This window comes from Pristiophorus japonicus, chromosome 14 (assembly GCF_044704955.1).
Source record: "Pristiophorus japonicus isolate sPriJap1 chromosome 14, sPriJap1.hap1, whole genome shotgun sequence".
In the NCBI taxonomy this organism is placed as follows: domain Eukaryota; kingdom Metazoa; phylum Chordata; class Chondrichthyes; family Pristiophoridae; genus Pristiophorus; species Pristiophorus japonicus.
Genome location: NC_091990.1, coordinates 140772166 through 140797169, shown reverse-complemented (window position 1 = coordinate 140797169; position 25004 = coordinate 140772166). Strand labels below are relative to the sequence as shown.

General features: G+C 45.2%; 1 protein-coding gene across 5 annotated transcripts in view; it reads left to right on the top strand.

The window, feature by feature from the left end:
- Positions 1-25004, top strand: part of LOC139280134 (leucine-rich repeat-containing protein 4C-like) — a 1057670-nt gene that overhangs the window by 830588 nt on the left and 202078 nt on the right. Inside the window, exon 1 of one of the 5 annotated variants that reach the window (XM_070899663.1) lies at positions 18730-18755. The exons of the other annotated variants lie outside the window; for them this stretch is intronic. The gene's annotated coding sequence lies outside the window, so the exon portion shown is untranslated. Of the gene's footprint in view, positions 1-18729; positions 18756-25004 lie in introns of those variants that run through there. 5 annotated transcript variants of the gene reach the window in all.

Below are 25004 nucleotides of genomic sequence, written 5' to 3'. Positions count from 1 at the left end.
AAAATGGCAGACACTGTGCAGCTCCATGGCTGCAGTTGCCTGTGTGAGTATCGGGCTGTCTCTCTCTCTTTCTCTCTCTCTCTCTTTCTCAGGAGCTGTGGGTCTGGGGGGTCGGTGAGAGAGGGAGGGAGGCCAGCACTGATTTTCCAGATCACCGGCCATTCCACATTCAATGCTGTAGCAGCTCCCGCTGCTTTCACACACAGACCTGACCCCCTGCCGGGAATGGTGCCGGATGAGGGGTGGTGCCGGATAAGGGAATCCCAGATAAGAGAGGTTCAACCTATAGCTGAATATTTATGTAATGAAGAATTTGTTTTATGTTGTGACCATAGTAATATGTAGCCCATTTTAGCTGAGAGTGAATTATGACACCACACTGAATATTAATGAATGAACACCTAATGGCAATCAACATCGCTAACATAGACAGCATCACAATTTTACTTTTTTTAAAAAACTGTTCAAAGACAACCTTCGGAAGAAATTGGGCTGGATTTTTGGTTATGCTCATTATCGTCCAGTGTTCCTTTCCGCGTGGAATTAATGCCGAGATTCAATATTAACGCCCGCCCACTGTTTTTTGTCATAAAGAGCGTATTTACCCAAACTAGCGGCAATGGAGATTGCCCATCTTCAATTTCACCACCTCGTACACATATCGCCCACAATGTCGCTCGCTCAAAAAACCGCCCACAATAAGTGGAACTAACTGGAACGAACACCAGCGGTGTGGCTGGCATTTGTTAAATCCCACTCTTACGTGAGGCGCTGATATCGAAAAGATTTGCCTGAAAGAGTGTTGATGTGAGTGACAACGCTGACACACTGCTGCGTGTGTGCAGCTTAGACATCAATGGTGCCCATCACCTTGGTGCCTGTTAAAGTTTACGTTGATTGATGTTAAGTTGTATTTAACCCTTTCATGGTAAGGAATCACCAACGGTCCAGCTATCTGAGACAATGCGCAACAAGGTTATGTCCAATAACAAAAGTTTAACACCAACATTGGTCTGAAATCATAAGTATCACAGCCAATAACACCTAACCCCCGCCCACACCCCACTTTTTCCATCACTGATACAAATCACATGTTCAACATGTCCAGCAACACAGAATACAAAGGCAAAGCTGGAGCATGGTCCCCAGCCCCCATCCATTACAACAAATTGCATACACCCAGATGGAGATATAACACAGCCATCACCTGCGCACATGCACCTCACTTTCCTTCCCCCCTCCCCTTATTCTTCCCACCTCTACTCCTTCCCCTCCTCGCTCCATGGCACCTGGCCGAGGAGCTCCTCAGGTGGTGCCTCATTGCGGGGATGAAGGCAGATGCGGTTGTTGCACAGGTACGGGAGCGGGGGGTGCCAAAGGGGCAACATTCTCTGATGCAGAAGCAGGATCTTGGTCCTTGCTCTCATCTGTCATTTGCAGTGGTAGTGGGGAACCTAGGAGTGGAGTGCCGCGCTCAGAGACCACTGGGAGGCCTGTGGCAACAGTGCTCCTGGCTATCACATCCACGAACTCCGCCATGCGCAGAATGTACTCGGTCATGGTGGCCAGCTGTCAGGATATGCCCCCCTAATACTTCAGTGAGCTGGTCACCAATGTCTACAGTCTTCCGGGACAACTGTACCATCTCTCCGCTGTCATGTTGCATTCGTGGAACAGACCCGCCACATCCACGAGGCCTCCGCGGGGTCGGCGCCGTCCTGGGGACAAATGGGGTGCCCTGTGGAGAGGTGCTTGGGGCCGGCACCTCCAGAGTGGAGGCGGGAATGACTGGAGGACCACTAGATGGCCTTGGAGTGGAATGGGTTCTGGAGCATGGCGATGCAGGTTCTTCGAAGTCCGCTCTCTCATCCGTCGAGAACAAACCCAGTGGATTGACGGACGACAATCGGAGCTCCTCAGCACCAGATGTAGTAGGATCGTCCGCTGACTCCTGCCCCGCGCCCCACCTTCTGGCCTCTGTGGTCTTACCTGGGACCATGCTGCTGGCTGAGCTGCAAGGTACAAATTAGGTTATTAGAGGAGAAGGGGATGCTAGGGTCACAAGGTAAGTCCAGCGCTACACACAACATACGCATGACAAAAGCACCACCGCTCTCAAAATTATCGCAATTATCACATTTCATGACCATCAACACATTGTGCATTGCAATGATTTTCATTAGGCCAGCATTATTTAAGTGACACTTTTAGAAATCATCTATCATATGTGATTGTTTGGAAATGAGTTGGTGTGGCTTCTATTGACTTTACATCATGCAGTGGTGTAAGCTTTACTCACGTGGCATCACTTCAGGGTCTGCAGATGCCTCCATGGCTGTCCGGGTGTGCTTCCCCACGAGTGTGAGCACTTACTGCTCCATCTCTGTGATGTCGCTGGGGACTGGTGGCCCCCCACTCGTTCGCCTCTGCATGGACCTCATCATAAATACATTCTTCTGTAAACGGTGACAGGATGACATGGCATGAGATCATTGCATGATATCATTGCTAGGTACTGTCACAGAGACTGATACAACACATAATCGACAGATGTAATCAAATTATTATGATTATTATCATTCTTTACCTAAAGATGTACACTGTCACCGCAGGCTTTGAGTAAAACATTTCCGGTAAAAGTACAAGACCTCACATCTGATGATAGTCACTCATAACTGTTACAAATCCAATTATATAAATACATAAGTATATGTAAATCAATGTAATACTTACTCTTGCGGATCCCACAAGGTCATTCCATTGTTTGCGGCATTGGTTGCCCTCACACCACACACCTCGTTGGTCGCCGACGAGACCACCTCTGCTATCTCAGCCCATATCCTCTGGTTGGCCTTTGGGGTGGGCTTTCCACACCCTCCCTGTGTCAAATCACCCCAGCGTGATTCGACCTCCTGCAGGAGGGAGGTTCTCGTCCGAGAACCTCTTGGCTCTTTTGCGGCCTCCGATGTGTTCCTCTCCCACCTCCTCTCCCTCCATTATAGGCCAAATTTGGTCAAGTATGTGGCTGGTAACAGCTACTTTTTGTTTGCCTACTTGCTGTGAAGCTCTAAAGTCTCCCTCCTTCCTCCCAAAGCAGCCACACCACACCCAGTCCCTCTGAGCTCCCTTTCTCACTGTCTCCTCTTCTGCGCATGTCAAGATGACATTTGATCTCCAGAATCGCAGGAATCGAGCGTTGCCATGCCTTTGCTAAGGACGGCCACACTTTATGCCAAAAAGTCCAAAAAATGTAATGCTACCACCCATTTGATATCGCCCGCGGTAATGCCCATTTTCAAAAATGTAAACTAGGTGTTTTGAGAATGGATGAGAAGCCGGTGATCTGAAAACCCTTTATTACCGCCCATGCTGGAAATAACACCCATTTTTGGGCGATAAGCACAAAAGTGGAGGTTCCAGCCCTTAAATCCGTGATACATTTCGATCCTAAAAAACACTTGATTACTGAACATCCTTTGGCACTTTCAAAACACAGGCATTCTTATCATATAATATCTGCACAAACCATTTCTGATAAGTGGCAAACAAATGCATTGCTACATTAATGTCATGTCATGGAATAGCAAGCATTGGTTCAGCATAGTAGTTCCCAACATGAACAATTCTTGATCTGAATTAAATCAACTGAAGTCAGTCTGTGTCATTTGGGCATTTCTTGACAGCCTGGGTAAAAAGTCATACTGACAGATGCCTTCTCCCCCTCACTCCCCATCAACAATTACTGTATGATGACTTAATCGCTAAAGAATCATAATCTAAAGAAGATAACACAAAATAGGGTCAGCAAAAGCAAGTTGATGCACTGCAGCAACTCGCCAAGGCTTTTTCATAAGCATCTTCAAAACCTGCGACCTTTACTGCCAAGAAGGATAGGGCAGCAGGCGCATGGGAACACCATCGCCTCCAAGTGCCCCTCCAAGTCGCGCACCAGCCTGACTTGGAAGTATATCGCCGTTCTTTTATCATTACTGGGTCAAAATCCTGGAACTCCCTCCCTAACAGCACTGTTGGAATACCTTCACCACACGGACTGCAGCAGTTCAAGAAGGCGGCTCGCCACCACCTTCTCTTAGGCAATTAGGGATGTGCAATAAATGCTGGCCTTGCCAGCAATGCTAACATACCATGAATGAATTTTTTTCAATTGGTGCGTGCTAAATTTCTACTGTTTAGAATTCCTCGCCTTCTTTATGTTCCTGTTCTTTAGGCAACCAGCTAGCTACTGCCTCTGCCATTAGGTGATTCCTTTGGAATGGCAGGATAATTTGGGCTCACCATTGAAATGCATTGAATGGCGTGAAGTTACTATATTTGCACGGTAGATATGAACTAAACTCATCACAGAACGTTAAATCTTGTTCATTTCAGTCTAAGTACCCTTTTAACGACATGTTAATTGTTAACCACTGCCAATCAACCTCTCTAGCACTGAAAATTAACTATTCTAAATGTGGAGTCTCACTCATTCAGGTTTTAGTTGGTATTTGAGATTTTGAATATGTAAAATTTCAAATTTAATTAAAAATAATTCTCTTAATCCAATCTTTCATTCCCTCTCCTTATTTCTCTTTCTGTATCTGATTTGTCATTGAATTCACCCACTGTAATTTACATTTACTTCTCATTCTGTTAATTTCACAAGCCTTCAAGCTGATTGGTTGAGGAGATACTCAGTTGCTTGTGCTGTTCACTCAGGTCCCAGATGCCCTGTTTCCCTCGCTGAGACATTATCAGCTAGCACTTTCAGCAACTTGCCAGGCAAAAAACGTAAAAATCCAATCATGCAGCGGCCAGTCTAACTAACAGCATTATATCCATTCCTACAGCAAATTATGGCACATTAGGAAAAAAAAATGTTTTCAGTGACTTGATTGGTTCAGTTTGTGCTTTTTTAATTGGAAGATCTCTCTCACTGTTCATAGTTATGGATTCCTGGTATGTTGTCATTTTACAAATAAGAAATGTTATCTAATCAAGTGAAATAAATTTGAATGGGATGTCAAATCTGAAATATGAGACCTGAAGAGTAATGAAAAATTGAAAGTACATGTTTTTACTTTGTACTTGACTGAGAGTATTTTATATTTCAATTTCTAAAACATTGAGTTTTAGTCCATTATAGACAGATACAATAGATTTTACTGGGCTGCTTATAATTTCATTAATCAGTTTGTGAAATGCAATTTTAATAAAACAGTTTTTGTTCCACATATGGAGATGGGGTGATTGGAGGAAAACCAGTGATGACAGAAATTGTTTTATAATGAGTGGGCGATTTGATCAACACATTACTCTAAGGGCTGTGCAATTTAATATGATCCCCATAATACTGATCTCGCAGGTGGTCCTAGCATATAGTATTTTTGTTTTTGTCGTTCATTGTTTATTGAGTCCATTTAATTACTACATATTGTATCCAGGAGCTCTTTTTGGTTTTTCTTCCATCTTCCCCATATGGAAGGGCTGGGGAGGGGGAAGATTTGGATTGGTGGGTAAGGGGAAAGGGGGAAGCAGCAGAAACAACATGGTTTCACCCAAAGTGAAAAAAAAAATCTGTGAACTCTTTGCACCTCTTGTTAGAGGTGAGGGTGCGAGGGGACGGGGTAGGTGGATGGGGCAAGGGAGAAATGTTTATTAAACATAAGAAAATCGAACATAAGAATTAGGAACAGGAGTAGGCCATCTAGCCCCTCGAGCCTGCTCCACCATTCAACAAGATCATGGCTGATCTGGCCGTGGACTCAGCTCCACTTACCCGCCCATTCTCCATAACCCTTAATTCCCTTATTGGTTAAAAATCTATCTATCTGTGATTTGAATACATTCAATGAGCTAGCCTCAACTGCTTCCTTGGGCAGATTCACAACTCTCTGGGAGAAGAAATTCCTTCTCAACTCGGTTTTAAATTGGCTCCCCCGTATTTTGAGGCTGTGCCCCCTAGTTCTAGTCTCCCCGACCAGTGGAAACAAGCTCTCTGCCTCTATCTTGTCGATCCCTTTCATTATTTTAAATGTTTCTATAAGATCACCCCTCATCCTTCTGAACTCCAACGAGTAAAGACCCAGTCTACTCAATCTATCATCATAAGGTAACCCCCTCATCTCCGGAATCAGCCTCGTGAATCGTCTCTGTACCCCCTTCAAAGCTAGTATATCCTTCCTTAAGTAAGGTGACCAAAACTGCACGCAATACTCCAGGTGCGGCCTCACAAATACCCTGTACAGTTGCAGAAGGATTTGAGTACAGGGGCAGGGAGGTGTTGCTACAGTTGTACAGGGCCTTGGTGAGGCCACACCTGGAGTATTGTGTACAATTTTGGTCTCTTAACCTGAGGAAGGACATTCTTGCTATTGAGGGAGTGCAGCGAAGGTTCACCAGACTGATTCCCGGGATGGCGGGACTGACCTATCAAGAAAGACTGGATCAACTGGGCTTGTATTCACTGGAGTTCAGAAGAATGAGAGGGGACCTCATAGAAACGTTTAAAATTCTGACGGGGTTAGACAGGTTAGATGCAGGAAGAATGTTCCCAATGTTGGGGAAGTCCAGAACCAGGGGACACAGTCTAAGGATAAGGGGTAAGCCATTTAGGACCGAGATGAGGAGGAATTTCTTCACCCAGAGAGTGGTGAACCTGTGGAATTCTCTACCACAGAAAGTTGTTGAGGCCAATTCACTAAATATATTCAAAAAGGAGTTAGATGAAGTCCTTACTACTAGGGGGATCAAGGGGTATGGTGAGAAAGCGGGAGTGGGGTACTGAGGTTGCATGTTCAGCCATGAACTCGTTGAATGGTGGTGCAGGCTGGAGGGGCCGAATGACCTACTCCTGCACCTATTTTCTATGTTTCTATGTTTCTATCCCTGCTTTTGTACTTCATCCCTCTCGCAATGAAGGCCAACATTCCATTCGCCTTCCTGATTACCTGCTGCACCTGCAAACTAACTTTTTGGGATTCATGCACAAGGACCCCCAGGTCCCTCTGCACCGCAGCATGTTGTAATTTCTCCCCATGCAAATAATATTCCCTTTTACTGTTTTTTTTTCCCAAGGTGGATGACCTCACATTTTCCGACATTGTATTCCATCTGCCAAACCTTAGCCCATTCGCTTAACCTATCTAAATCTCTTTGCAGCCTCTCTGTGTCCTCTACACAACCCGCTTTCCCACTAATCTTTGTGTCATCTGCAAATTTTGTTACACTACACTCTGTCCCCTCTTCCAGGTCATCTATGTATATTGTAAACAGTTGTGGTCCCAGCATCGATCCCTGTGGCACACCACTAACCACCGATTTCCAACCCGAAAAGGACCCATTTATCCCGACTCTCTGCTTTCTGTTTGCCAGCCAATTCTCAATCCATGCTAATACATTTCCTCTGACTCCGCGTACCTTTATCTTCTGCAGTAACCTTTTGTGTGGCACCTTATCGAATGCCTTTTGGAAATCTAAATACACCACATCCATCGGTACACCTCTATCCACCATACTCGTTATATCCTCAAAGAATTCCAGTAAATTAGTTAAACATGATTTCCCCTTCATAAATCTATGTTGCGTCTGCTTGATTGCACTATTCCTATCTAGATGTCCCGCTATTTCTTCCTTAATGATGGCTTCAAGCATTTTCCCCACTACAGATGTTAAACTAACCGGCCTATGGTTACCTGCCTTTTGTCTGCCCCCTTTTTTAAACAGAGGGGTTACATTAGCTGCTTTGCAATCCGCTGGTACCTCCCCAGAATCCAGAGAATTTTGGTAGATTATAATGAATGCATCTGCTGTAACTTCCGCCATCTCTTTTAATACCCTGGGATGCATTTCATCACGACCAGGGGACTTGTCTTCCTTCAGTCCCATTAGCCTGTCCAGCACTACCCCCCTAGTGATAGTGATTGTCTCAAGGTCCTCCCTTCCCACATTCCCGTGACCAGCAATTTTTGGCATGGTTTTTGTGTCTTCCACTGTGAAGACCGAAGCAAAATAATTGTTTAAGGTCTCAGCCATTTCCCATTATTAAATCCCCCTTCTCATCATCTAAGGGACCAACATTTACTTTAGTCACTCTTTTCCGTTTTATATAAATCGGTAAAAGCTTTTACTATCTGTTTTTATGTATTGCGCAAGTTTACTTTCATAATCTATCTTTCCTTTCTTTATTGCTTTCTTAGTCATTCTTTGCTGTCGTTTAAAATTTTCCCACTCTTCTATTTTCCCACTAACCTTGGCCACCTTATACGCATTGGTTTTTAATTTGATACTCTCCTTAATTTCCTTGGTTATCCACGGCTGGTTATCCCTTCTCTTACCGCTCTTCTTTTTCACTGGAATATATTTTTGTTGAGCACTATGAAAGAGCTCCTTAAAAGTCCTCCACTGTTCCTCAATTGTGCCACCGTTTAGTCTGTGTTCCCAGTCTACTTGAGCCAACTCTGCCCTCACCCCACTGTAGTCCCCTTTGTTTAAGCATAGTACGCTCGTTTGAGACACGACTTCCTCACCCTCAACCTGTATTACAAATTCAACCATACTGTGATCACTCATTCCGAGATGGATCTTTTACTAGGAGATCGTTTATTATTCCTGTCTCATTACACAGGACTAGATCTAAGATAGCTTGCTCCCTTGTAGGTTCTGTAACATACTGTTCTAAGAAACAATCCCGTATGCATTCTATGAATTCCTCCTCAAGGCTACCCCGTGTGATTTGATTTGACCAATCGATATGTAGGTTAAATCCCCCATGATTACTGCCGTTCCTTTTTCACATGCCTCCATTATTCCCTTGATTATTGTCCGCCCCACCGTGAAGTTATTATTTGGGGGCCTATAAACTACACCCACCAGCATCTTTTTCCCCTTACTATCTCTAATCTCCATCCACAATGATTCAATATTTTGTTCATTAGAGCCAATATCGTCTCTCACAACTGCCCTGATATCATCCTTTATTAACAGAGCTACCCCACCTCCTTTCCCTTCTTGTCTATCTTTCCAAATTATTTAATTCCCAGTCTTGGCCACCCTGCAACCACGTTTCAGTAATGGCCACCAAAGCATACCCATTAGTAATGATTTGTGCCGTCAACTTATTTACTTTATTTCAAATGCTGCGTGTGTTTCGGTAACGTGTTTTAATACTAATTTTTAAACCATGAATTTTAGTTTTGACCTAAGCTAATCAGTGGTGGAGGTTATTGTTAGTATCCTGGAAGATCTGAAAATAGTGGGCACTTTTGGTAAAAGAGAATGAGACCCTGTGGAGCTTTCTCAGTTATTTCCATTGATTTAATAGTGACCTATTAGATATGGAAGGTAATCTTTAACTTTACTGTCTGGGTGGTAATGCAGTCGACCAGGTTGCCTGACTATTGTAGAACTCATTCTGTTTTCATGCCATTGAGATCAATGGGATGAAAATTAGACGAGTTCTGTAATGGGCAGGTAATCTGCTCCATCACATTAATGTCTCGGCAGTGAAGTTGGAAATTGCCCCCATGATATTCATTTAGTAGGTGGCCCCTGTCACTAATACACTCGTTTCTGGTGTTCATAGATTATTTAGTCAATTTATTGAATAAATATTATATCCAATAGCTCCCTAACATCTCTATTCTTGGGCCTATAAATGACATTGTCTGCTATTTTAAGAGGTACTATCCCATTTAATTTTCACCAAGGTGTCAGCACATTTACTCTATATAGGTTCATGCTTCTGTTAAAAGAGCAGGTAAAGGTAATTCATAATGATGTGTTAAATGTTCATGCACTCATAACACACACAATATAATTTCAAGGCCAAGGTTATTTCATTAATTTTACAAGAATATTTTCATGAACTTATGCTCAAAAGGGTTATCTGCTGTGAGTAATAGAACATTTTTTTACTTCTTATACCAAGTGTCAGCATCAAGCATCCCCAGTGCTATCCTTTTTAGTATTCACTAACGCCTCAGTCTGGAATGTCCTGTTTAATTCACAGACTGCCACTCTGGATGTGCACGACTGAATCTGTGTGTCTCTTGTGTAATGCACTGTTGTACCCATGGAGTTCTCCTGTGTAATGCAATGTTGAGTCAATGGAGTGTCTCTTGTGTAATGCACTGCTGAATCCCATAGAGCTGTCCTTTGTAATACATGTCACAGAGCTCTCTTGTCTGAACAGTTTTCAATTCTTACTAATTTGCAGCCAACACTGTACTCCAGATGTCTGCTCATAAGGAAATTACTAGATTCTGTAAAATTACTGGCAGACATTAAATGACATCTGAGGATGCTTTTTGATTTGGGAAGGTAATAACACAGAGAAACTCTTTGTATCATTATTGTGGTTCATATCATGAAATAGCATTACCACGAATTGTTGAGAGATCTGTTTTGTGTTTATATTATTTTTATGTTGCTGATTTTTGTTTTTTGACTGCAAAGTAAAGCTTTGTGTTGATTTTCCGTGACTGTAACTAGCAAGAAGAAATCAACTGCCACCTTGAAGCAGTCTAACTCGTTTAAATTCCAAAAGAGCGAGTCTGCTCCACAGATTAAATATTCGCTCAGTGCATTTGTAATTCCTATCTAACAGACTCTTAACTCCTGTGAGTTAATTCAATGTGTTCTTTAATATTTATACATTCTGCTTTTGGGAGAATATGTCATTGGGGCATTGAAGATGTAACAAATCTCATTCAAAAGCATTTACTTTCTAACTGAAGACACTCCGTTCCCTCAAAGGACCCAATCAGAATCATTTCTCATTGTAGGATCGTCAAAGCTACATTTTGTGGTTGTTTAATTTTTCCGCATTTCAGCTTGTGAAGAAAACTAGTTTACGCTCCTGTAGATCCTTTGAATGATATCTGACTATTGTCTTTGTACTAAATCCAATCCATTTCAATTGGCATAAGCTGAAAACCTGACTTAGAGATGACAATGTTCACATCTTCCCCGCCAGATGGATGAGTGTATGAGTTTTTTACGCTGTTTTTCATCTATGTCTACCTGGCACAATTAGGTTCAGTTTTGTAATTTATTTGCTGAACCTCTAGATAAAAGGATGTTCTATTAAATGTTCTGACTGTGATGAGGGGGAGGGGGTGGGGTAGTGGGGGGTTGTTAGGGGGTTGCGAGCGAGAAATAAATTGATTTTCCCTCGTCACTCTAGTGGGTCATTTGTGGATGAGCTCTGCGTAGTAATGATGGTGCTTGTTGAGAAGAGTTGACAGAAATGTATGTACAAGAGATGAAAATTGGGTAGGTTCTACAAAAGGCGGAAAATCCGCATCACCAGGTTACTGCCCAAGTTGTGAAGGAGAAAATTACTTCCCATATTTCTTGAGAGTTGTCAAGTGTTATCTGGTCTTGAACCTGCCACATAACAATTTTGTTTAATATTGAAAAACAGGAGAGCTTCCGCAGTGTGAAGTCCTGACCCTGCAGTACAGACTTTCACGAGACACTTGCTGAAGTCAAGGTCACTCTGGACCTGCACCTTTATTTCACAGCTCTCGAGTGCCACACTTGCCTGAGACCTGCCTTTATATACCTGTGTGGAACAGGTATGCAGTGTCTCCTGCAAGTGCACTCCTGGTGGTAAGGTATGCTTGTGGTTATAGGTCATATCTAGTTACAGTCATGTATAGCATGGTAAGATACAGTTATATACAGTAGTGTGAGATACATGACATCACCCTCCCCCAAGGTCTTATTGTCTTTATAGATTCAGTCTCTCAGGTGGTCTACGCTCTCGCGTGGAGCGTCTTAGTTGTGGTTCAGTTGTTTGCCTTGATGCCTGTTTTTCTTTCGGTGTGATTGCTGGTATCTCGTCTAGGCTGTCTGCTTCGTTCAGTATGATTGCTGGTATCTTGCCTGGGCTGTCTGTTGAGACTGCCCTTTCCTCAGGTTGTTCCCTCTGTCTGTCCACCAGGTGTGGTGTGAGTTCCACATTGTAGTCTGCCTCTGGTTCTGCAATGTTGTTGGTGAATCTACTTTTTACTTGGTCTACATGCCTCCGGCAGGTTTGGCCATTGTCCATTTGTACAACCAGTAGCCTGTTTCCTTCCTTGCCTGTTACTGTCCCTGCAAGCCATTTGGGATCCCTGCCATAGTTTAGCACAAACACTTTGTCCCCTATCTCATTCCATCTCCCCCTCGAATTTCGATCATGGTACTCAGTTAGCTTCCAGTGCTTTGCCTCAACAATTTCATGCATGTCTGGGAGGATTAACGAGAGCATAGTCTTCAAGGTCCGTTTCATCAATAGCTGCGCGGGGGGAACCCCAGTCAATGAATGCGGACGAGATCTGTATGCCAGCAGCAGTTGCGAGATGCAGCTCTGCAGCATGGGACCTTGGATTTTTAGCATGCCTTGTTTAACAATTTGCACTGCTCACTCCGCCTGGCCATTGGAGGCCGGCTTGAACAGTGCCATCTTAACATGATTTATGCCGTGGTCAACTATAAAATCTTGAAATTCTGCGCTGGTGAAGCACGGACCATTATCACTGACCAATATGTCAGGAATTCCGTGCATTTCAAACATGGTTCTAAGGCTCTCCACAGTGGTGGAGGTGGTGCTCGAGTTTAAAATGGTGCACTCGATCCACTTTGAAAATGCATCGACGACTACGAGGAACATTTTGCCCATGAATGGGTCCGCATAGTCTACATGCACCTGCGACCATGGTTTGGTGGGCCAGGGCTTAGGGGGGCCTCCCTGGGGGCATTACTGAGTTGGGCACAAACGCAGAACCCCAAGTCTGCTTCAATGCCAGGCCACCAGACGTGGGATCTAGCTATGGCCTTCATAAGGACGATCCCCGGGTACTTGCGGTGGAGCTCCTGGACAAACGCCTCTCTGCCTCGTAAGGGCATAACTACTCGGCTGCCCCACATCAGGCAGTCTGCCTGTAGTGATAGTTCATGCATGCGCCTATGGAAAGGTTTGATCTCCTCGGGGCAGGCATCGCAGGCCTCTGCCCAGTCACCAGTTAAAACACATCTTTTAACTAAGGATAACGTGGGGTCCCTGGTCGTCCAGGCTCTGATTTGGCGAGCCATCATGGGCGAACCTGTGGATTCAAAGGCATTGATTGCCATGACCATCTCACAGTCCTGTTCATCGGACCCTTCCATGGTCGCCAGGGGTAGCCTGCTAAGCGCGTCGGCACAGTTGTCTGTGCCTGGTCTGTGCCTTTTTGTGTTGTCGTAAGACGCCAGCATGAGTGCCCATCGCTGAATGCGCGCCGAGGCACTCGGATAGCAGGGACGTGAGGGGTTTGTGATCGGTTTCTAACGCGAACTTGGCCTCAAAAAGGTATTGATGCATCTTTTTGACGCCGTACACGCACGCGAGCGCCTCCTTCTCAACCTTACCGTACCCGCGCTCCGCCCGCGAAAGTGACCTGGAGGCATAAGCAGTGGGTTGTAATTTACCCGCATCATTGACATGCTGTAAAACGCACCCGACCCCGTATGCTGACGCATCATATGTAAGAACTAGCTTTTTACCTGGGTCAAAAAAGGCTAAAACACTGTTGGAACATAGAAGGTTGTGCGCCTTATTGAAGGCGCGTTCTTGGGCGTCCCCCCAAAACCAATCGCACCCCTTTCTGAGTAGCACGTGGAGAGGCTCCAGCAGCGTGCTCAAGTTCTGCATAAAGTTCCCAAAGTAATTGAGTAGCCCGAGAAAGGCGCACAGTTCCGAGACATTCCGGGGCCTGGGTGCCAGACGAATTGCTTCAGTTTTTGATTCTGTTGGGCGGATTCCATCAGCGGCAATCCTTCTGACCAAAAATTCAACCTCGGGCGCGAGAAACAGACACTTGGATTTCTTAACTCATAGGCCTACCCGATCCAATTGACTTAGTACTTCCTCCAAATTGCGGAGGTGGGAGTCGGTGTCCCTGCCTGTGATGAGTATGTCATCTTGAAACACAACCGTCCCCGGGATGGACTTGAGCAGACTCTCCATGTTGCGCTGGAATATAGCAGCTGCCGACCTGATGCCGAATGGGCATCGATTGTACATAAAAAGGCCTCAATGTGTGTTGATGGTGGTGAGTAGCTCAGATTCTTCGGTCAGTTCTTGCGTCATATACGCAGATGTGAGATCAAGTTTCGAGAAAAGTTTTCCTCCAGCCAATGTGGCAAATAGGTCCTCCACTCTGGGCAGCGGGTATTGGTCCTGTAGGGAGACTCTGTTTATGGTAGACTTGTAATCCCCACAGATTCGTACGGATCCATCAGGCTTCATGACGGGGACGATGGGACTTGCCCAGTCGCTAAATTCCACGGGTGAGATAATGCCTTCCCGCAGAAGCCGGTCCAGTTCGTGTTCAATCTTTCCCTCATCACATAAGGCACAGCTCTAGCCTTGTGATGGACCGGTCTGGCATCCTGTGTGATGTAGATTTTAACTTTAGCCCCTTTGAAGGTGCCCACACCTGGCTGAAAGAAATTTTAAAAATTACTTAGAACTGTTGAGCAGGAGGTCCGTTCCTCTGACGACATGGCTTGAACATCATCCCATTTCCAATTTAGTTTTGCCAGCCAGCTTCTCCCCAACAGTGCTGGGAGATCTCTGGGGACAATCCACAGGGGAAGTCGGTTCACCGTCCCTTTGTGTGCGACTGAGGGCATGGTGCTGCCAAGGACTGGGACGATTTCTTTGGTATAGGTCCTTAGTTTGGTGTCGATCCTTGTGATTTTCGGTCTGTTGCTTTTGTGCGGCCACAGCTGTTCGAATTGTTGGACGCTCATGAGAGATTGACTCGCTCCCGTGTCCAGTTTTATGTTGACGGGTATCCCGTTGAGTAGGACCCTCATCATTATTGGAGGCGTCTTGTTGTAAGAACAGTGGACATTGATCGTGTTGACCAGCTGTACCTCGGTGTCCCGGGCACTGTCCCCACCGTCTTCTGGTCCGCTTTCCGACCCTTCCAATTTGTATACCAGCCGAGCTGCTGTTTTTCTGCACATGCGAGCCAGATGCCCTGTATAGTTGCAGTTTCTGCAAACAGCATGCTAAAATCGACACCCCCTTGTTGAGTGCCTTCCCCCACATCTCCAGCACAGACTGCTTCCATTGTTTCCGAAGGATGAGCTGCATCTGGCTGATCTCTCTTGAGCTTCTCTCAGTCTGTAGTTGATTGCTCACATTGTGGGTTGATGAGGTGTGAACGGCCGTTCATGTGGCCCTTGATGGCTTCTGGCGCCACTGCCTGCTGTTGAAGGCCTGCTCTCCTGCCTTTGTCTGTGTGTGGGGGTAGCAGCTCGTTTAACGCTGTGAATCCCTTGTTCCGATGTTTCGTTAGTTGTCGTACCCGCAGTATAGATCAACCTCGTTTCTTCTTCTCCTGCCAGTGCGACCAGTGCTGCTGCCTCTAGGGTCAAGTTCTTGGTCTCTATAAGCTTTCGGAATATGCCTGCGTGGCCTATTCCTTCAATAAAAAAGTCTCTCAGTACTTCTCTCCTTAGTTCATCAGAGAACTCACATAAACTAGCCAGCCTCCGAAGTTCCGCCACAAAGTCGGGTATGCTCTGGCCCATCCAGCATCTGTAGTTGTAGAACCTGTGTCTGGCTATGTGTAGGCTGCTCGCTGGCTTCAGGTGGTCTCTCACCAGTGTGCTCAACTCCTCAAACGAATTGCTTGCTGGTTTCTCGGGTGCCACCAGGTCCTTCATTCAGGCGTATGTTTTCGAGCCACAGCTGGTCAAGAGATTGGCTCTTCTCTTGTCTGCCTTATCGTCGCCCAACCAGTCTTTGGTTACAAAGCTTTGCTGGAGCCTTTCTATAAAGTCCTCCCAATTGTCTCCAGCATTGTATTTCTCATCTGAGTCGTTGGTAGCCATTCTGTGGATTCTGTGATCCCGTAACTCATCGCCACTGTAAAGTCCTGGCCCTGCAGTACAGACTTACACGAGGCATATGCTGAAATCAAGGTCACTCTGGACCTACACCTTTAGTTCACAGCTCTCGAGTGCCACACTTGCCCGAGACTTGCCTTTATATACCTGTGTGGAACAGGTATGCAGTGTCTCCTGCAAGTGCACCCCTGGTGGTAAAGTATGCTTGTGGTTACAAGTCACATTTAGTTACAGTCATGTATAGCATGGTAAGATACAGCTATATACAGTAGTGTGAGATACATGACACGCAGTACTCCGTTTTTCATGGATTCCAAGGTAAGCTTCTCAATTTATACAAGCTAGTGGAAGAATCTGTATGTAAAGTGCCTTCTTGTGCCATCCAAACCTGAGAAAACTGGTGAGTGAACCACACTGTCATAGATCTGTGCTAAGTCCTGTCTGGCAAAAAATTATAGATAATATAGTCAGGAGTACATCTGCTCTTTATTCCTTCAGTTTTGAAGGATAACCGCTGCTGATGTTTGTGAGTGTCCAGAAATATGTACGGTTCAATCTTATCTTTCAATGCCAGAAAATCCACAAGCTAAGAATATTAAAATGTTAATGGAAGGGAGTGAAAGTATCCATGACGTGATTACTGATATTGAGTATTCTCTGCCATGGGCCATTACTCTCCTTGACTTAATATTCTGGATTGGAAAATGACAAAAATCATCAGAGCTGACAATTTCTGACACTTCATCATTGAACCTGCTGACATCCAATCCTGCTCCAGTTCCTGTTAGTGTATCTCTCACTCTCACTCACTCACTCCATACCTGACGTGCATTTCAAATCTTTCACTGGTCCTTCCAATATCTTCCATGCTTCATCCAGTTCTTGCTCCAATGTAGCATCAAACCCATCCCAATTGGTCCATGCCTTTCCTTCGATGGCTATTGTGCACCTGTTTGCTGTCAGCATCATTGACACAGAGATGGAGTGCTTGGGGAGAGGATGGCATCAAGCTGAGAGACTGGCACTGAAGTTACCACTACTTCATTTTGCTGTGGCAACAATGCCAAGATGAGCATCAGCCATTTTGAAGGGAACTGAAGCTGACATTGCTGCAGAGATTTTGATAGTGTCATGGAGAGGGACTCTCTGAGGCATGGTGTAGATTGGAGTTCTCAGGACATGGAGACAGTGGAACAGACAATGGAAAAAAGTAGGAGGTGAGCTGAAAGATGTAGATCAAGCAGAAACAAGCAATCTGGGGACATGAGTGAGCAAGAAAGCCTGCCCTTGAAGCAGAAATTTTTTTTTGAAATGGTGAAGAAAAAGCAGCTACTTGTTAAAAGAGAACAGATGATGACTTTCACACCTTAGCTCAACAATGCAATAACCCAGAAAGGGTAATAATACTATGGCAAAATGACTTACTGGGAGGATTCACCTCCCCAGCACTGTCCGGGAATAATTGCTGCAGAGTGCACCAAAAGTGTGCTGACCTACAACATCTTCAGTGCCAGATCTTCCTGTTGGAGCAGATTATCGTAAAGTAGGCGCACACATGCAACAATTTTGGTTGCACTTTTGGGCATTGGCAAACAACACACAGTAGGCTCTGGTGCTTAATAGATCTTAAAGGAAGCACTAACCTTCAATAAAGAAAGAACAAACTTGCATTTATATAACCGCCTTTCTTTTCATCAGGACATTCCAAAGCAGTTCACATTGAATTATTTTTGATGTGTAGTCATTGTTGTAATGCAGTGATATGCAACAGCCAATTTGTGCACAACAAGGTCCCATAAAGTGCAAAGAGATAAATGATCAGTTACTCTGTTTTAATGATGTTGGTTGAGGGATAAATTTGACTTTGGCTGTCCACTATTATTATAATACATCCCTAGTGAGTGGAAGTTCATTCCCACTATCATTCTGAAATATCGCGGGCTCCAAGGAAATTTGAGGCTAATATCTTAAGCAGCATATAGAAATGATTAAGCTCGCATGACTACACACAATTTGTGACTTTTGTGTTTCAGCATTATTCATTGAAATTAGTCCCTTGGGGGAAAAATAACAGAAGTATAATTATTAAGATTGGTGTGCAGGTGACTTTTAAAATATTAATTTGCATGAGCAAAATTTAAAATAACAAATGTGGAATTATAAATACCAATCTAACTCTGAGACATTACAATTGATTTATTGTATTGAGTTTTTTTAAAACAGTAACACGTGATCATATTTTGCTTTGAATTTGATTGGTCCTGTTTTGGTTGCACAAATGTTCCAGGTGTTAAACATGGATAAAGAAACAAACAGAGGAGACTAACTGTGTCTGGGTCAGAAATAATCAGAAATAACCAGAGTCTGAGCTGGACCAAACTGGGCAAGCTCAGATCAGTTTGAATAATTTAAATATAGCTCAGGATCATTTTGTATTTAGATGCCTGGATCTTACCAGGACCCCGTTATCTTAATGAGCGATTTTGAAAGAAAATATAAATCAGCGGAGGTTACACAGCTTTAATTTCTTAACACACTGAAGACACTGACAATGCTTCAATTGTGTGAAAATAATGGTGACTAAGCAGCCAAATTACACCATTGACACCTTAACAATATGAAGAAATTATTAAAATATTAATAACTTATCAAAACAAAGATATAATTGATATATTAAGTTGTGTGTAGAAAGTAATACCTTCAATTAAATTCTTTCCCAGTCAGCAAATGTCCAAAAAAAAACCTTAAATAACTTAAGGACTACTTACATTTTAATTTTCCTTTCCCAAATGAAGGCCTGCCATCTTGGATCACCACCCACACTTGGGAGCTACATTGTCTACTTCGTGCTTCAAAAAGCTTTTGATAAGGTACCGCACAAAAGGTTTCTCTATAAGGTCAAAGCCTCTGGTATCAGTGGTAATATATTGAGCTGGATTGAGAACTGGCTGGGAAGACAGAGGCAAAAAGTAGTTATAGATCGATTTGAATCTGTTATTATGATCTGGATGTGGATATTGGGGGCATGATCTGCAAGTTTGCAGATGATACTAAGATTTGTGCAGGTGCTAGGACTATAGACGATGCTTCAGGCGGATCTTAATGTGTTGGAAGATTGGGCTCATGAATGGCAAATGATGGGCTGCAATTTGCGGTCCTTACAGGTGTGTACAAGGTGCGCACGCACCCAAAGGGCCGCACAAGTTGAGAGTTTAGGCATACACTGCACATGCACTAAAACGTGGAACTTCTTGGCAGATCCAGAGCATCCCTGGAAAAGGGGCATCCGTGGGCAGGGAGTTGGGCTATTTGCCAAATTTCTGCCCAGCAAAAACCCATGAAATTCTTCGGCCCGGTAAAAGCAGGCAAAAGGCCGGCTTTTACCAGCGTCAGAGTTTTAAAAAACAGAAAAGTAAAATGTTATCAATAATTTACACATTTAAAAACCTGTACAATAAGGTAGGTTTATTTTTAGCCCCTTTATAAAATGTTTTTGTTTTAAATATTCAATGAATTTAAACATGTTGGGGTAAAAGTTCACCTCCGCCCGAAATGGGGCGCAGCTTCCGTTTTGTTAAGTTTTTCTCCACCGCATGGGTTGCGGCGGAGGTGATGTCGATATTTGGTACTTGGACATTTTTCGTTTGCTCGGGGCGAATGTAGTTGCTGCTGAGGGGCGGATGTTCCCGTGCAGGGGGTCAGCCGCCCCGATCACTCATCAGGGCCGCGCTAATGATGTCAGCGCGACGCGGATGTGTCGCATCGCAGTGACGCGTCAAAACATCTCTCCCTTTCAGTTAAAGGGGAGAGCTCCTGCGAGCTTTGCATATTTTTAAGTTAGGTCCACTGGGCCACCAGGGAGAGTTTCACCCAAGAGGGAGTGCCAGGCTGCCTGTTGGCTGCCCGGCCGAACCCTGGGGCATAATCGTTTGGCCGACCTGGCAGTCGGTCGACAATAAAAAATAAAATGGCGTCGCCGGCAGCGCCACCTCCCCGATAGGAGCGATGACACCACCGACCAACAAGGAGTGCACCAACACAAAAAGGTGTCGGGGGCACCAGCCAGTGGCTGTGCCGGTCCCGCAGGGCAATTCCGCAAAAGGGATATTTCCCATGGGGCAATTTTGGAAAGGGGTCGCCGCGGTGGGAAAACAGGCGAACGGTCCCCTATACCGCTCCGCCCCTGAGGAAGGGAAATTTTGGCCCTGTGATTTAAAAAAAAAAATTATTTGATGTCTAGATGTATTTTTGGGGTTATTCCCATTCATACTTATGGGGTTTCCATACATATGGAATTCCCATAAGCATGAATGGAGATTCCCTTCTCTCATTTACTGGCCTGGCCCATGTGATCCCAGGGGCGCTTGCGCTTGCTAACTGCGTGCTCCCCTGACAAACTTGGGCCTCTTCTTGCGTGTACCTTGAGAGGCCCAGAACCGCGAGTCACCGAACCTCTTGGACCACCAGGTAAACGGGCATTTCCCCGTGGGAAGCCTCTGACTGCAAATTCAGGGCCGATGTATAAATTGGATAATTGCAGTGTTATGCATGTGGGCAGGTGTTGTGTACACAATAACTGAATAGGCTTCGTACCGTGAACTCAATCAGGTGTGACCTGACTCTACTTTATTAGCTCTCAAAGTCAGGATTCAACATGGAGGCTTTCTTGATATACAAGGGCTGTACGTGTGTGTCTATGGCCCAAAACCTCCGATGGTCACTCCCCCTGGCGGCAGGTAAACCCAGGCATCATACATGACATCATTCCTCCCCCAAGATCTTGGTATCAGTCTTATTTACAAATTGAGATGGTCCAGGGCTTTCCGCTCCCTAGTTGATCGTCTCAGTTCAATTCCAGATCGAGGTGAGCTCTCTGAGTCATTCTTGACTTGAGGCTGGGTAGCCGATCTAATGGGAGTGGCAGTGTCCATGTCAGGGATTGAAGGTCCAGATTCATTGACAACAGCAGGGTCTTCTGATGGCTGAATATGAATCGGTTGGTAATTGATGGTGTCTTCTTCAAGCTGTTCCGGTTCGTCTGTGTGCCGCAATTTCGTCTGATCAATATGCCTCCTGCATGTTTGCAGATTAGTGAGCCTGACAATAAGCACCCTGATACCCTCCTTGGCTGTAACAGTGCAAGTGACTGACTTGGGGCCTTGACCATAATTTAGCACATACACAGGATCATTAATAGAGATGTCACGTGACACGGCCATGCGATCATGATACCACTGCTGATGTTGATGTCTGTTTTCGACGTGATCGTTAAGATCAGGATGGACAAGCGGGAGCCTGGTCTTGAGACCTCTCTTCATCAACAGTTTAACAGGGGGGACCCCGGTAAGTGTGTGGGATCTCGTCCTGTAACTAAGCAGTATGCGAGTCTGCAAAGAACCGTGAGTTATGCGTTTCAGGCTCTGCTTGATGGTTTGTCGGCCCACTCTGCTTGACCATTGGACACGAGTTTGAATGGTGCTGACCTGACATGCTTGATATCATTGAATCTTATAAACTCTTGAAACTCCAAACTTGTGAAGCACGATCCGTTGTCGCTCTCAACGATGTCGGGCAGAACATGAATGGCGAACATGGCCCGAAGGCTCTCTCAATGGTGGCTGTGGATGTGCTGGATGACATGATTACACATTCTATCCATTTGGAATACACATCCACCACCACCAAAAACATTGTGCCCAGGAAAGGACCCGCATAGTCGATGTGGATCCTCGATCATGGTTTGGATGGCCACGGCCACAAACTTAGCGGAGATTCCACTGGTGCATGGCTTAACTGTATGCAAATGTTGCACTGATGCACACATGACTCCAAATCAGAGTCAATGCCAGGCCACCAAAAATGAGACCTGGTAGTGGCCTTCATCATTACAATATCGGGATGGGTAATGTGTAAATCCCATACAAATCTCTCCCTGCCTTCTTGGGCATAATAACATGATTACCCCATAACAAACAATCAGATTGAATGGATAGTTCATCTTTGCGACGGTTGTAAGGTTTGGTCTCATCACACACTTCCCTGGGAATGGCAGACCAATCACCACTAAGGACACAACATTTTACAACTGATAAGATCGGACCCTGTCTGATCCAGGTCCTAATTGTTGAGCAGTGACAGGCGACCCTTCACTCTCAAAGGCATCCATGACCAATAGTAGGTCTGCGGGCTGTGGTGTTTCCACCTCCGGCGTGGGCAATGGTAAACGGCTCAATGCATCGGGACAATTCTCGGTGCCAGGTCTATGGCGAATGACATAATCATAGACAGATAATGTCAGCGCCCACCTCTGGATGCGGGATGACTCGTTGGTATTGATACCTCTATGCTCTGAAAACAAAGATATGAGCGGCTTGTGATCAGTTTCAAGCTTGAAACGAAGCTCAAACAGATACTGGTGCATCTTTTTAACCCCATATACGCAGGCTAAAGCTTCTTTCTCTACCATGCCGTAGGCTCTTGCCACTTTAGACATGCTTCTCGACATGTACGCAATGGGTTGTAGTTTGCCCGACTCATTGCATTGTTGGAGCATGCAACCAACCCCATGTGATGAAGAGTCACAGGCCAATATTAAACGCTTGCACGGGTCATAATGTACCAGCAATTTATTGGAACAAAGCAGATTTCTAGCCTTCTCGAAGGCCCTGTCTTGAGATACACCCCAAACCCAGTTGTAGTCTTTTCTAAGCAGCATGTGCAGTGGCTCTAATAATGTGCTCAATTTAGCTAAGAAATTACCAAAGTAGTTGAGAAGACCAAGGAACAAATGCAACTCCATCACATTCTGGGGTCTAGGTGCATTTTTGATGGCCTCTATTTTCAAGTCCGTAGGCCTGAGGTCGTCTGCAGCAAACTTCCTTCCCAGGAATTCGACTTCCAGTGCCATAAAGAAGTAGTTTGAACATTTCAACCTGAGCCCCACTTTGTCCAAACGATGTAGAACCTCTTCCAAGTTGTGCAGGTGTTCGGCAGTGTCACGATCTGTGACAGAATGTCGTCTTGGAACACCATGGTTCTAGGGACGGGCTTCAGTAGACTCTCCATGTTTCTCTGAAATATGGCTGCAGCCGAGTGAATTCCGAAAGGACACCTGTTGTAAATGAACAGCCCTTTATGTGTATTGATGCATGTAAGTTTTTTCGATGATTCGACAAGCTCCTGTGTCATATAGGCCGATGTCAGATCCAATTTGGTGAACGACTTTCCCCCAGCTAGTGTTGCAAACAGGTCATCAGCCTTCGGTAACGGGTACTGATCCTGTTTCGAAACTCGGTTGATCATAACCTTGAGGTCTCCACAAATCCTGACAGTGCCATCACTCTTCAGCACAGGAACAATGGGACTAGCCCATTCGTTAAATTCGACCGGTGAAATTACCCCTTCACGTTGGAGTCTGTCCAGTTCGATTTCGACCTTCTCCCTCATCATGTACGGGACTGCCCGGGCTTTATGATGGACGGGTCTTGCATCTGAGTCCAGGTGGATCTGCACCTTGGCTCCCGTGAAGTTGCCGATGCCCGGTTCAAACAGCGAGGGAAATTTGCGCAGCACTTGAGCACACGAAGCGTCATCCACCGATGACAAAGCTTTAATATCGTTCCAGTTCCACTTTATTTTTTTGAGCCAACTCCTGCCAAACAGCGTTGGAACATTGTCTGGAACGATCCACAGCGATAGGTCATGAACCGTCCCATAGTACGACACCTTGACTGCTGCACTGCCAATCACTGGTATGAGCTCTTTGGTGTAGGTATGCAATTTTGCATTTACTGGACTCAGCTTGGGTTTCACGGCCTTGGTGTCCCACAGCTTTTCAACAGTCCTCTGGCTCATAATTGACTGACTCGCACCCGTGTCTAATTCCATAGATACCGGCACGCCGTTCAATTTTATTTCAATCATTATTGTTTGACTCTTTTTCAGGAACAAATGTACACTATACACTTCCTCCCCGGGTATCTCGGGTTGCATTGCCGGATCCACTCCGGATCGATCATCATCCACGTGGTGTGTCGCAGCACGCTTAATGAGCTGCGGACACATCCGCTGAAGGTGCCCCATTTTCGCAGAGCCTCTACAAATATACTGTCTGAAACGATGATTGCCCCCACAATGCCAACAGGGTGAAATCGGATTTGTGCCCAATGGTGGACTTCGAGCAACTACAGGTTTCGCAAACACAGGCCCTGCCAAGTGCAGCTCTGCCAACCGACAACACAATCTGGTGCACAGTACTTGCCGTGGAGTTCCGACTCTGTGAGGATATCTGCTTTGTACAATCGACTGTGGTAAGGCAAGCCTGGGCGATTGAGATGGCCCTGCTCAGTTCCAGCATCTCCACAGCCAGCTTCCACAGGATCACCTCGTCGCGCAGCATGTCTTCCAACGCGGTTCCAAACTTACACGGCCCAGCGAGACATCTCAGGTTGGCAACAAATTCCGCCACGTCCTGGCCCTCAGAATGAACATGCTTGTAAAAGCGATGTCTTGAGATAATAATGCCTTCTTTAGGTTTGAGATGGTCCCGAATCAGAGTACACAATTCCTCATAGGTCTTTTCCGTTGGACATGCAGGTGAGAGCAGATTCTTTATGAGGCCATGGATTTTTGGACTACAAACAGTGAGGAAAACCGCCCTGCGCCGAACCGCTTCAGCATTTTCATCCATCTTGTTGGCCATGAGGTACTGGTCGAGGCGATCTGTAAAATCCTCCCAGTCTTCTCCCTCCACGAATTGCTCCAGGATACCAATGGTGCTCATTTTTTTTTTGTGTGCGTGAAAGTTCGTGTTGTGCCTCGTCGGCAAATGTTGCGTATGCTATAACTCAATAGGCTTAGTACCGTGAAGTGACTCTACTTTATTAGCTCTCAAAGTGAGATGCTTTCTTTACATACAAGGGCTGCATGTGTGTGTCTGTGGCCCAATGACCTTTGATGGTCGCTCCCCCTGGTGGCAGGTAAACGCAGGCATACATTCATTACAGCAGGGAAAAGTGTTAAAAAAGGTGGAGATAGAAAGAATTTGGGGCAATTCTAGTGCATATATCTTTAAAGGTACATGACTAATTCCGTGAAATGATAGCTAGAGCAAATAAGAT